Raw genomic sequence first — 14,020 nt, 5'->3', positions numbered from 1 at the left:
CCCAAAAAACCTCCCCTCCTCTCCCAGCACGTCTCCAGCAACTGGAAACAATCAGCCTTGTCCAGTCACAACCCAAGATCAAAACACTCCTTAAAGCAGTAACTTGCTCAACACGATTCAGCTTTGGATTTCTGGAGGCGGCCAGCAAACGACCATAAAACAGGGATAACACCCAGCAGCAAAAAAAGCTGCTGGAACACCTGAGTGAGTCCTCAAGCATCTTGTTAAGCCAGGAAGGAATCAGGCTGAGGCAGCAAAGCTCAGCCCTTGTTCTCCCGTTGTTCCAAAGCTCTGCCAAGAATTTAGCCAAGGAAAGAGAAACATTGCTAATGCCTGCTTCCCATCTCCACACTCGGCGTGGAACTGAGTGGTTTGGGTTGGGAGGGACCTGAGAGCTCATCCCATCCCACCCCTGCCACGGGCAGGGACACCTTCCATGAGACCAGGCTGCTCCAGGCTCCCTTCAGTCTCACTCTGAACTCCTCCTGGGATAGAGCAGGCCAACATTTCAGACTTACTTTTCAGAATTGTTTCCTGGTTTTGTCAGAAGTCCCCTTCCAAGGACTATCAGTGAAGCACATCCATCACTTTCGCCTTTGCTTGCAATAACCATTTCCCACTTTTCCACGCACTTTTCCACGCATGTATGGCTGAACCAGGACCAGACTGCACCTCCCTGATTGTGTCAGACACTTGGTGGCTCAGCCAAATCATTTTCCATACAAGGTTTCCATGAATTCACACACTGGGTGTGCAGCTACTGAACACCTCTGAGCCACAATTCCCACCTCATTCCCACCTCAGGGGTGTCCAGCAGCTGACCTGCTCCTTGGACAATGACCATCCCACTAAAGATACCCAAGCCACTGATTCATCTCCCTCAGCATTCCCACAGCAGGCACCAATTCCCTAAACACAAAACCACTCCCCTCCCTTGAAGAATTCAGGATTCGACTGTCCAAACCTCCGGATCACCATCACCTACACAAAAGGGGAGGAGGAACAAGAACATCCCAAGCTTCATTCCAGAAGTACAAGAGAGCCTGGTCCTCGCCTTTGGTGGGAACATCTTGCACACCTCCTGCTGCCAAGAGCATCATCTGCACTTAATCACACCACCATGGACACCTTTGGAAAACAAGGGATTGCAGCCACATCATGTGTCACTTCACTCCCCAGCCAGTGTCACTTCCTCAGGGTGGAGGCCACAACTTTGGAGAGCACGTTTCATGCTCCGTGGAACACCCATAAATAAATAAAACCCTCGCTCACCACCCCACAACCTGCCCCCCAGCACTTTTACTTTCCCAAGAGGTCACACCCAGGAACATCGTTGCACAATAGAAGCAGGAACCGGTCAAGAAACCTAAAGATCCCTTCCCCACCAAAAAAAAACCCAACCTCCCTGTGTCACCAGGGCTGGGTGGTTCAGGAGCCTTCCTCTATGAAATAACAGGCTGGCAATTACTGGAAATGATAATCCTGTGCACTGTCTGCTTGTTTTAATGAACTCGTTCCAAAATGCAACCGTGATTTTAAGCGTACATTACACTGATATCAATCTACAAAATCATAACCCAAAAGAGTGCATTTTTTCAGTGTGCATTGCATTAGCTGATATAAATCTACAAAATCCTAACTCAGAAGGATATTCCTTCTAAAAATGAGGATTTTTCAGGTCACAATATAGCCCCTCGGAGAATAAAATTATTCAAAACCAAGTAGATTCAAAGCAAAAGCCCAACCAACCATTTTGCTTCTTTTCAAGCAGTTATTGACATGGTTTTCTCTAGTTCTGAACACCAGAGGAAGGAGAAAAAGGACTATATTTGGTTGCGGGCTGCTCTCACCAAGAACACCCGTCTGCACCATGGTGAATAAATGGACCAAAATTACACCCAACGAACAAGTCAAGCGAGACATTTTTTCAAAGCAAGCCCTGCTCAGCTCAGGTCTGTTCATTAAGGTGCTGCATTGTGCTCCAGCTTGGCTTATTAGCAGTGGAAAGGTCAGGGAAAGTGAATTAATGGAAGTGCTGCGCCCTCCAACATCTGACATGCAAGAGAGGAGCCTCCCTACCTCCACTGCACTCCTGAAAGGTACCTTCAAATTGAGGGCATGTAGGTGGCACCTGCCAAAAGTGCCATGTGAATAATGTTGGCAATTTAACAAATTCTAGGAAAATACAGAGAACTGTAAAAGCAGCAATTCAACCACTCAAAGCAAATGCTTGTGCTGAGATTACGGTTGAAAAAGCAGCTTTTTTCACAGGGGACGGGGGGGGAAGGATTTAAAGCTCTTTTCCCGTAGGTCTCAGCAGGGTTTTGTGTCCAAAAACTCAAGGCTTGTTTGACCCACAAAGAACTCCAGGCTCACAGTTAAGCCACTTCTGCTTAACCCCCGCTGGCGGCGAAGATACGGGTTTAAAAGTTAAATTTAGACTGCGTCACTTCAGCGCTGTCCAAGAGAACCAGAACATGGCCACACAAACATTTACTGCTCCTAAGGGCCCTGCAGACCCCCTGTGCACACGGGGAGGAGAGACAAGGAGCTCCACCAGCCCCATCTCCCCTTCCCAGGCAGAACAAACCCCAAACTGGCTCTGGTGAAACATTCCGGTCAAACCCGCACCCGGAGAGTCACCCAGCTGCTTTAGGGAGCTTCCCAAACCTCTGTTCTTCCAAGAGAAATGGCTCAAGCAGCACTCAGCAAACCCACAACGCCACTCAACTCTGCTTCTTGAACGCTGCATTGAATCATGGAATGGTTTGGGTTGGAAGGGACCTCGCAGCTCATCTCATTCCACCAGCCCAGGTTGCTCCAAGTCCCATCCAACCTGGCCTTGGACACTTCCAGGGATTCAGAGACAGCCACAGCTTCTCTGGGCATCCTCACAGGGAACAATTCCTACCCACTATCCCATCTAACCCTGTCCCCTCTGCCAGTGGGAAGCCACTGCCCCTTGCCCCTTGCCCAAAGCTCCTCTCCAGCTCCTTGGGAGCCCCTCGAGGCATTGGAAGAAGCTCCAAAGGTCTCTCTGGTGCCTTCCCTCCCTCAGGCTGAACAATCCCAGCTCTCTCAGACCATTAATCCCCCTCCCCAGGCCCTGCTCCATAACGCACCAACCCAAAAGCCAACAGTGCCATACCCCAGGAGCCCATGGAAAGGTCTCCTCTGCTCCATAATGACCAACACCCTAAAGAATCAATGCACACTGCACTGCCACAGGGTTATCTTGCAGCCCCTCTAATCTGCAAGGGGTAAGAATTGACACACATGGGGAAAAAAGGCAGCAAGCTCAGAAAAAACACTTCCCACAGAGAAATATCTTCCTGGTGGAATACTGAGCTCGATTTCCCCCAGAGCAGCAAGACCTGAGAACTGTATGTGAACACGTTTAGGAGCATTAATAGAAAAACACCGAGCAGTTAAGTGAAGTCACGTTCCACCTAAACAACGCTCCCATTATTGCAGCATCTGACTTTCCGAGGACAATTCAATCCTGGCAGCGTGTATTGTAATTGCTTTTCCACTCCAGGCCTCAGCTTTACAACCGTGCCCTTCTCGGGAGGTCAGAACTCGCCCGGCTGCAGCTCGGGAAGCAATTCTGCTCCTCATTCATCCCTTTAATCCCACACCTGCATATTCATCAGGAACTCCCCGGAACAGCACTGCCAAAGCCACCAGCAAAGCTGCTGCCTGGAGAAAGCCCTGACCCCTCAGTTTCCCTGGGAAGGTGTTGGGGACAGGCAGATGGCACCAGCCAGCCGTGGGCTGCAGTGGAGTCACCCAAGGCCAGGACAAGCCCAGCGTGGTGCAGCCACCAAAGGCAAAAAGAGCAGCAAATATCACAGCTCAGAGAAGCTGTGGCTGCCCCACCCCTGAAAGTGTCCAAATCCAGGCTTGGAGCAACCTGGGGTAGTAGAAGGTATCCCCATGGAACATGATGGGTTAAGGTCCTTCCCAACCCAAACCATCCCATGACTCTGTGATGACCTGGCTTGCTTCAAGCAAACCCTTTCCAAACAGGGCTGTGCAAACACACCTGAATTTTGGGTGAGCTTCCCTTATCCTGGTTTGATAAAGGACAGTTTGCATTCAAAAAGCCAAACACCACTTACTCCAAAACCGGGATGGGAAAACCTTCGTCCGCAGCTATGAACTAAAACAAGCAGCAAACAGCAACCAGCCTAATTTATAATTGATGTCAGAGCTGAGCTGGGTTTTTCAGAGCCATGCAGAGCTCCCAGGAAGGAGGCCAGAGCTCCTGCACACGCCAGGAAAAGGGCTCACACCTGATACACTTTAATTACCTAAGGGCACCAGGAGAGTCACCGATGCCTGCTCTGCTTTGTCTCACTGTGAAAGGCTTCTCCTGCTATTAATATTCACCAGGGGAAGCTGAAATAACATCTTGTCTCCACCTGAATACTTTGAAATTATCGTGGCCACAATAAACACAATGATTTTTATTTTATTTTTTTTTCCCTCCTCTCAAAATCCAGGATGAAAGACACCCATCAGCCTGCACAGGAGCAGAGCACCCAGAGCAACTCTCCAGCAACAGCCTTCATCATGCTGACAGCCTCATCACAAATAATCCCACTGCAGCCTGAACCCAGAGGTCAGCCAAGGACCCAGGGCCCCAAGGCAGGAGCCACACACTCTATTATCCAGTGGGAGCCTTCTCCATAGGATTTTTGGCCATGCTGGGGATGACCCAGAGCCCTGCACGGCTCCCCAACAGGCACTGAGCCCACCCAGCTCCTGCTCAGCTCCCATCACACCAAACCACCAGCACAGCAATAAAAAAATCCAGTCAGAATAACCCCCTTTCTCCAGCTCCAGCCACACCATCGGGATTTCCAGGACAGCACCAGCCTCTCCCACCCTCTTGCACAAAACAGAGGCAAAAAAAAAAAAAATAAAATCTCATTTTTTCCCCCTAAATTCCACTCTACGACAGCCTGTTATTTTTGCATCTGTTCATGCTCCCAAAAAGTTGAATCTTAACATTGCATCCAACTGTAGTCTCAGCAGATTGGGAGGTTTCTCTGCCCAAAATGAAACGTAGGTGCCATCTGTTTCAATTAGGCTAATCACAAGGAGACATAACACTGGGAAACTTAAGAGACTTTGGGTTTTTTCAAGACATTTTGAAAGCAAAGAGAAAGAAAGAGGCATTATTTAATACTCAGCAGTCAGGAGCACCAACAAGTTGCACAGTCTGCTGGGCAAACCTGTGCTGGAACTGCCCACGCAGGAAAGTTCACTTTTATTTCACTGAGGTCAGAGAAAAACTTGCTATATTCAAAATTATCTAAAATTAAAAAGACTTCTCTGAGCTACAGACAACTCCCAAGATATTCTTGGTTAGTACCTACTGAACTCGCGATTTTTTGCTTTCAATTTTCAGAAAATAAAGACAAACATTTTAAAAAGGCAAAACCAAACAGTCCAACAGAGACACAAGCACTTGTGAGGGAATAAACCAGAAATTTTGGACAGAAGCAAAGTCAATATTTACCGATTCCATAGTTGAAAGCTGTTCTTCACAGGACATATATTAAAATCCAACAGAGGTGTGTCCCAAAAACGCTGTGTAATCTGAAAAACACAAGAAATTGGTTCATTAGAAAATTAAACCAAGCGAATTTTATTCACAACACGCACACTGGATCTGAGTACATGAAGGTTACCAAGTACAAACCCTTGCCTAATCCACAAATAAACTTCCTGATAACAACCCTGCACAAACACAGGACTAAAGGAAGCTGGGCCAAGCATCTACTTTCTTCCATAACTCTCTGATAACAGCTTTCTTCAAAACCACCTGCTTCAAAGTTCCTGTAACCATCTGGGTGGGCTCAGAGGTATTTTATTTACAGATGAGGGCATGTCACTCCCCCAAACCCCGAGCAGCTCACGTATCCAGAGACAGCCAGGGCCAGAACAAGCTCCTGTGCCAGGAATTCACTTTCCCAAACAAGCCCTGTGGAATTATCCATGGCACAGGCATTCTCATTTCAAGCACACCTTTGCTCTGAAGAGCAGTGGGTCTATTACAAACCTCTACCTTGATTTTTTTTTTTTTTTGACCAGCGCTTGCTGTACTTTTAAGGATGTTTCTCCAGCTTTGAATTCCCAAAGTGAAATTCGTGACGCAGGGCAGGAGCCAGCAGGAGCTCTCAGCACCCAAGGCAAAGGGGAATTACATTCATTAACTGGCAGACATGAAAGGGCTGGCAGATTCCAAGCCCAAAAACCTGCACTGCTCACAGTTCCCAAGCTGGAGGAGCTCAGTGGGATGGGGAGGGACCCAGAGGTATGGAAATTAGCACTGGGAGCACTGGGTCATCCCCTGCCCCAGTGATGTTATCCTGCTCTGCCTCAACAGGGTGAACTGCCAGCTCCACATCCTGCTGGTGCCAAACTCCCCCAAACCCCACGTTCCATCCAGTCTCTAACCACTGCAAACCACACCAAGGGACAAAGTGACAAACCCTGCTCCAGTCACGGTGAAAAATAATCTGATTTTTTTTTTGCCTCGCAAGAGCTCGTGACGATTTTACGCTCGTCACCTTACAAACAACTTCTCTGATGTAGCTGGATTTGGACAGCTGCTTTCCAATGGGATGGTTCCTTCCAAGAACCATCCAGGAGAGACTCTGAGGCCAGCTGGGATTGATGCACAGTGGAGGAGATCAGGAACCCTGGGAGAGCCTTGTTTGTTTTGGGAAACTTTCACTCCCCAATGAAAAGCCAAAGGGAGGATGTCCAGATGAGCAAAGCAGCTGCATCCAGGGTAGAGCTGCTTCCAGCTGGGCTGAGGCAAGTCTTGGGAACCTCAGTGGAAAGGAACAGGCCAAAATAAACCCCAAAGCCCAGAGGAAGATGTGAAGGTCCAGGGTCCTGACTCAAAGAAAGGAATCCTGCAGCAGGTAGATTTCTCTAGAGGAGCAAAATGGAAGGTTTTGGGTATTTTTCTTGGAGAAGAGTAAAGGAGATACAGATACATGGCTACATATTTCTGCAAGGTCAAGGGGCACTGAAGGATCCCTGATGGGAACTGCAGCCCCATGGAGGACGATGGTGATACCTGCACAGCACCTTTTCCAGCAGGATTCCCCTACTCCTTTTATCCTCTTCTCCATGGCAACAGTCACATCACTAATTAGCATTTCAACAGGAGATAAACTGGGAGGGGGAACAGCTGAACTTGCAGCTAGATTGTCTGGAAATGCAGCAGTGCTGCTTGCTGACAGAAGTGACTGTCACAGAATGATGGGATGGTTTGAGTTGGAAGGACCCCAAAGTTCATCCCATTCCATCCCCTCTCATGGGCAGGGACATCTTCCACCAGCCCAAGGCTGCTCCAACTTGGACACTTCCATGGATGGGGCAGCCACAGCTTCCCTGGGCAACAACTGTGCTCAACTGTGAGCAAAATTACCAAAAAGTCCACAGGAATCAGTCCCAGGACACGGATACACCATTTTCAAGGTCTATTTCCAGCTGCTTGCTGGCCCACATACAGCAAATTTATTCATTCCTTGGCTCACACATAAACATACAGAAAGGATGGTAACGCTGAAACAGCGACCACACGTGAGCCAAGTCATTTTCACAACGAACACGGCACCAGTTTTTTAATGAAATTGTTATCAAATCACTTAAGAATGCAGCAAATCCTCCAGGGGGAGATGCCCAGCACAGCCCCACGGGCTGGACGTGCTCGGGTCACTCACGCAACGTTCCTCCTGCGCGGAATCCAACATTTCAATTTAAACCCGACTTCACTTCCAAAAGCCACATTATCATTAACAAACACGTCTATCCAGCCCTTTTTCTTAGCTTTAGCTGATGAAAGTGTAGCACTTCACAAAGTATCATCACTGCCCTTGTTCCCCCTAGGACTGACCATGGACAAGGCTCCAGAGCACACGGTCACTGCACAGGAGCCATCTGCAGTGCCCCACAGCACACACTGATCCTCCTGTGCCTCGAAATGGTCATGAAGACACCAAATAAGTCCTCAAGGTAGCCAGATTCTGGTTTAAAACAAGTTCAGTCTTTCAAGAGTTGGGATAACTTTATTTTCTGTTAGCACGAAGCAACTTGGAAACTCGGGGCAAGCCGACAGCTCCACCAAAATAAATGTATAAATGTTTAAACTTCTCCGTTTTCCCACCAACTCCTGATCTTAACACTGACCACGGGGTCTCTCAGCACCTCCCCGAATTAGTGATTCTTGCTGCACCCACACACAGATCAGGACTTCACATTCAGAGCACAGCATGCAACTTCTGCCAGCATTCCATCGAAAAAACGGGGAATTACATAATTCAAACCTCCTTAATAAAAGGGTATCTTGTAACTTCACAGAAATTAGCACTTGAAGATGGAAAAAGCTTTAAAATCCCAAGCTGTGACCTGAAAAATACTGACATTAGCTACAGACTCTTCACATCAGAGCAACTGGGATGTGGCAGCAACACCAACTGGTCCCAGCAGCGAGGTGGGAATTGGATTCCTTGGAGGAATAAACCAGTTCTGAGAGGATGCAGAGCCCCTTACAAAGGTCCCCTTGAAAAATGTGAGCTTCAATGACTTCATACCCCTCGATGTTTCTAAATTTGATCAATAAATGCAGAAAGGTTCTGCTTAAATCTCCATTTCACAGGGAGCAGGAAAGAAACCACTGCTGCTGTCCCATCCCAGGAAATCCAGAGGCAAATGTCTCTGTGCCTCACCATTAGTGTTCCTTGAGGGAAGAAACTGTATTTGGACCCCAAACCCCAAATCTGCATCAATTCAGATTTTATGGTGATTCAGAACTAAGCAGCATAACAGGATGTCAGAGATTTAGATTCTGGTTTAGACCAACTTTTGAACGGAAAAAATCTCTAGGGAATAAGAGAACCTTTTTCCACAGCACTCATCTGCCTCCCTCAAAATAATTCCAGGAAGAGACAGAATTTCAATAAGGCATCTCTCTGAGGGCTCCAGTGAAAATATACCCAGGGGAGCACCCAAGACCCATGGAGCTCCTGCTCTTGGATAAGCTCCATTACCTCCGATACAAAATCAAGGGGAACAAGTACAGCAAATTTGGTGAGAGGGGAAATTCAGAAGTGTTTTCCAAAGCATTCCATTGGCAGAGTTCTGTGCCTGCCTGCACAGCCTGATAGAGCACACAGTCAGAGCTTTCACCTGCTGAAATGAGGTGCTTAAAATCCCACTGTAATTCCAGAACTTGAGAAAATGGAGACTGGGGGAAGAACCCTTAAGCAGCAGCATTACAAACCCCACAGATGTCTTCCATAAATATCCACGGGTTCCTGCTGCTGGAGTTTGGGGAAGAAAATGTGCCACCTATAAAAAAACCAGTGCAGAAATCCCTGTCTCTGGAGCTTTGCCTATCCCATCGCAGTGAAAGCCAGAAAAGCCATGCCCAGCTCAGTACAAAAACTTTCCTGGCCCCTCAAGGGATGGACAGTGACTACAGATCATCAGATTTGTGCCAATTTCCCTCAGAAGTCTGGAAAAGCATCCTCAAACCACTCCATGCAGCTCAGGACTCTCTAGAAAGAGGAGGAAAGGAAGAGGTGTTGCTGTGTAGATCTGAAGGGAGATTAAGAGTTGTTTCCAAGAAATCCCCATAAATTGGAGATAAATTCCCCCTGCAGCCTATCAGGGGCTCCCAGCACAGCCATCTCCAGGCACACACACAGAGCAGACCATCACATTCCCACCCTTTCCAGAGAGATTCCCAGCACTGGGGTGAGCTCCAGGACCTGCCTTTCACTGCAGCTTACGAATATTCCTGCAGGAATCACAAACCAACTGTGCTCAAACAGCAGCAGCTACCCAAGTGAAAAGCCAAACCACACAGAGAATTCCACTAGCCTTAAAAAAAAAAACCAACAAACCCACCTTTCAGCGTGTTTGATGGTGACAAAATTGTAGCATCAAGTAAAATTTAATTAGATGGCTTTAGGAATGAAAGTAGGTGATATATTCTTGGTCTTAAAGTTCCTTTATTTTGCCCTGCAGATAAGATGTATGCTGAGATCTACAGTTTTTAAAGCTTGTGTTGTCTGTGCTACTTGATAAAAAATGTAAAATAAGCTTATGCTGTCCTCAAAAACACAGACACTTGTGTGGGCTGAAGAGCCCAAGGTTTAATTTGTCCCACTGCAATAAGCACAAAGGGCAGGAAAGATGTGACTCCTGGGAAAAGAAATTGTCTCTCCAGCGTTTTAATTGAAAGTCTGACATGGACAACACAGTCCCTGGGAGCTGGGGGTTGACAGAAGCCTAAATTCAGGAACAACCAAGCTCTTTGGAGCTCTCCAGTGAACTAAGGGAGGTCAGAATCTGGGATGACACATCACAGAGTCACAGAATGGTTTGGGTGGGAAAGGACCTGAAATTTCATCTTGTTTCTGCCCCTCAGGCACAGACACCTCCCACTATCCCAGGTTGCTCCAAGCCCCATCCAACCTGGCCTTGGACACTTCCAGGAATGGGGATTAAGCTCCAAGATGTTGAACTTCACTGACCCAGTGAAGGCAAGTGGGGTGGATGTTGCCTGGAATTAAAGCCCTAATTTAAAGTGAGCTCACAGCTGCTGTCGTAGTTCAGCCTTCTCCTTTCCATTGCTCCTAAAAACCAGTGAGGTGGGACAAACACATCCCTGCCCTCCCCAGACTGAATCCCTCCCTGTGACTCCGCCACAAAGTCCCACTCAATTCCCTCAGTACCTCCTCCCAGGGGAAGGTGAATGATGCCACTGGGCCACAATGAGCTCCACTTGATTAAAAAAATGAATCTGCATTCCTTACTCCATGCTCAGTTTTAACACATGGAGAAAATGCCATTTTTCTAAAGGAAAGAGTGACAGGCAGACACATTTGTCACCTTTCCAGTCCCAGACATTTGTATCTGCAATTCTACGGCAAATTGGATACAGGTTACTATTAATACCTGAACTATTTCCTTTCCTTTCTGAACGCTGATTGGTGAAAAGGATGCAAGCATCCCATTTTAAAGCACACTAATTAGCCAAGGAGGAGTCAAGGAAGTCAGTGTTCAGCCTTCAAGAACAGTCTCACTCACAGAGGGGAAAAAAACCAACAAACATCCATGGAGTGGCTTCTGGTTGGATTCTGAGCAGGCTGAATGTCACCTCCCCAGCCAAGAAAACCCTCTGTGGTGACACGAATGTTACAACCAGACACTCCAAAAAATCAAATACAGGTTATTTTTAGGAATATGCAGGTGGCAGCCCCACACCCAGATATGTAGGATCATGCTGGCTGGACAATCCAGGAGGTCCCCAGCAAGCAACATGAAAAATGTCATTGTAGAATGTGCTGGAGTCAACAATTCCTGGGTTACAAGTGCCTTACAACCACCTCAAATTACACAGCAAAGAAAGAGCTGAAAGGAAGCACCTCCTTGATTTCCACACAGCATCCCTCCCCTATTGTCTGGGGCCTGGCAAGTTAAGGTCAGAATAAAAAGACTCCTTAAAAATCCCACATACATTGAAAGCACCTACAGCTTCCACTGATCTTTTTTTCCCTTTCTATTCTAAGCCCTGAACAGGTTTAAGTAGCAGTTGTCATCATTAAAGAAGCTGCTCCCCTCCCACTTTCCATTCTCCTGAGGAAGGAGCATCCTGGCAGCACCAGGCACAGGTAAAGGAAGGAGCAGCTGCTGCCTCACTCAGGGTACAGAAATCCAGCCTGGAAAAGGGGGTGAGGAGGGCACAGGCCACTGCCTGAATAACCAGATCAGGAAATACAGGAATAAGTAATAATGCTAAAATAAGGAAGTCAAATATCTTCTTGTGCCTGTTGAGGTGCCCCAACCACTCAGAGAGGCTTCAGGGATGCAGGTTCTGCCCCTGCCCAGCTGCTGGCACCCAGCTTCTCTCTCTCCAGAGCTTGTCCATAAAATACCTGAAGCTGCCAGTCCAGCAGAAAACTCCTGATGCTCTCTGTTGGGAAGGGGTTTGTGCACCCCAGGAATGGCCAGAGCCCCCCAGGAAAGGGCACAGCCCTCCCTTCCAACAAGGGCTGGCCAAACAAACAGCACAGAGGGTGGCAAGGAAAACGCTCAGAGGACAAAAGGACACAGGAGTCAGGATTAAACCCAGTCCCTTGATCCCTGGCCAAATGGCCGACCCATAAGCCCACGTAACTTTCCAGAGCCAATTTAAAATCCTGAGTGTGGTATACTTTAGGTTATAAAATCATATTTAGGCACACATTTTGAAGTGTTCTTTGCTCTGCTGGTGGCTAAAAACAATTCCTTTGTCATCAAATCTTGCTTCAGCAAGCTGACGTGACGTTTTTAACTCAGGAAATAAGATAATTATGGTTCAAGGTAAACAACTACAACTGTGCATCATAAACAGTTTCTAATTTTAAGCCTGAGTCCCTTTAATGCCATCCATATTTTAAAGACAGTTTCCTTACAAATGGTTGAGGCTGTCTGAGCAGCTTGTGACTGAGCCTGTGCTAATGAGCAGCAGCAGAAGCAGCACATCCAGGGAAAACAGAGGCTGGTGGAGCAGGTGAGCTCCTGTGTCAACATCACGGGATGGTTTGGGCTGGAAGGGACCTCAAAGCCCATCCAGTCTCACCTCCTGCCACAGGCAGGGACATTTTTCCCTGCCCAGCCTTGGATCCAGAGGCAGCCACAGCTTCCCTGGGCACCCTGTGCCAGGGTGTCACCACCCTCACAGCCAAAAATTTTCTCCTAATATCTAATTTAAATCTTTCCTCCTTTCATTTTGAAGCCAGTCCTCCCTGTTCTGCCACTCCAGGCCCTTGTCCAAACTCCCTCTGCAGCTCTCTGGGAGCCCCTTTATCTCTGGAAGAGGCTCTAAGGTCTGCCCAGAACCTTCTCTTCTCCAGGATGAACAAGCCCAGCTCTCCCAGCCTGTCAAGGTAAGCCAAACATCAAAGGAGGAAAATACACTCTGAATCTTAAACAGCTGGAGAGGCAAAAGCTCTGGGAAGAGGGGGAAAACAAAGCGCTGAGAGCGGAGCTACACACGCTTACGCAACCCTCGCTGCGAGTCATCCTGGAGCCCAGACCTCAAACGCCCCACTGGCACAAACAGCAGCAATTCAAGTTGTAACTCGTGCAGAGAATCAGCTACTGAGCTGCTCAACACCAGGCAGAAAATGCAGCTCCAAGCCCCTCGGCGCCGTGTCTAAAGCGGCGCTCGCGCTGCCCTAAAACATTCCCAAAGTTACCTGGGGACAGAGGCTGGCAGGGAAGAGCAGCATCCCAGCTGAGGCTGGAGCACACGGTGTGAGCATGGCTGGAGAACCAGGGAGCTATGGAGGGCACGAGCTGTGTCTGCCTTGGGGATGAATCACTGCGCTCAGAGGTAGCAATAACTCCAGGAGCGCTCTGAGGTGTGAGCCTGGCAGGCTCTCATTCCTCCTCATCCCGGGAAAACGGCCTAAATCACAACCAAATGAGCCCAGCTGAATGGGGGGAGGTGGCAGAGCAACCCCGCTCTGATGGAGACACAGCATTCTTACAGAGCTGTGCTGGAAGAGGCAGGAGTGGTCAGAAGAATCCCAAAAAACCAGTGGTGGGAATGTTCCTGCAGGAGCCCGTGAGCCCAGCTCAATGGGAGGAGGTGGCAGAGCAACCCAGCTCTGATAGAGACAGAACATTCTTACAGAGCTGTGCTGGAAAAGGCAGGAGTGGTCAGAAGAATCCCAAAAAACCATTGTTGGGAACGCTCCTGCAGGAGCCTGAACGGCGCAGAGAAATCACGCGGTGGAGCCAGCGCAGCCTGGGAGAGCTTGCTCCTCCAAAACTTTTCCTCACTAAACAATTCCAAAGCACCCCACCCCAGTGCTGCTATTGTTGTCAGAGAGGGAATTCCAACCAGAACAATGACTGCCACGGCATTTTTCCGTTGGAAGAAGAAAACTGGTTAACGCTGCACGGCAAAAAAAAAAAAAATAATATTTCCACAGTAGTT

The 14,020-nt window shown here is 48.1% G+C and overlaps 1 protein-coding gene across 2 annotated transcripts in view; it reads right to left on the bottom strand.

Annotated features, from left to right (window-relative positions):
- Positions 1–14,020, bottom strand: part of ANKRD11 (ankyrin repeat domain containing 11) — a 130,936-nt gene that overhangs the window by 102,270 nt on the left and 14,646 nt on the right. For both annotated transcript variants that reach the window (XM_066327430.1, XM_066327431.1), the window contains exon 2: positions 5,528–5,607. The gene's annotated coding sequence lies outside the window, so the exon portion shown is untranslated. The remainder of the gene's footprint in view (positions 1–5,527; positions 5,608–14,020) is intronic.

The sequence above is a fragment of the Sylvia atricapilla genome, chromosome 12 (assembly GCF_009819655.1).
Source record: "Sylvia atricapilla isolate bSylAtr1 chromosome 12, bSylAtr1.pri, whole genome shotgun sequence".
Classification (NCBI taxonomy): domain Eukaryota; kingdom Metazoa; phylum Chordata; class Aves; order Passeriformes; family Sylviidae; genus Sylvia; species Sylvia atricapilla.
This window is presented reverse-complemented; position numbering and strand designations above follow the sequence as displayed.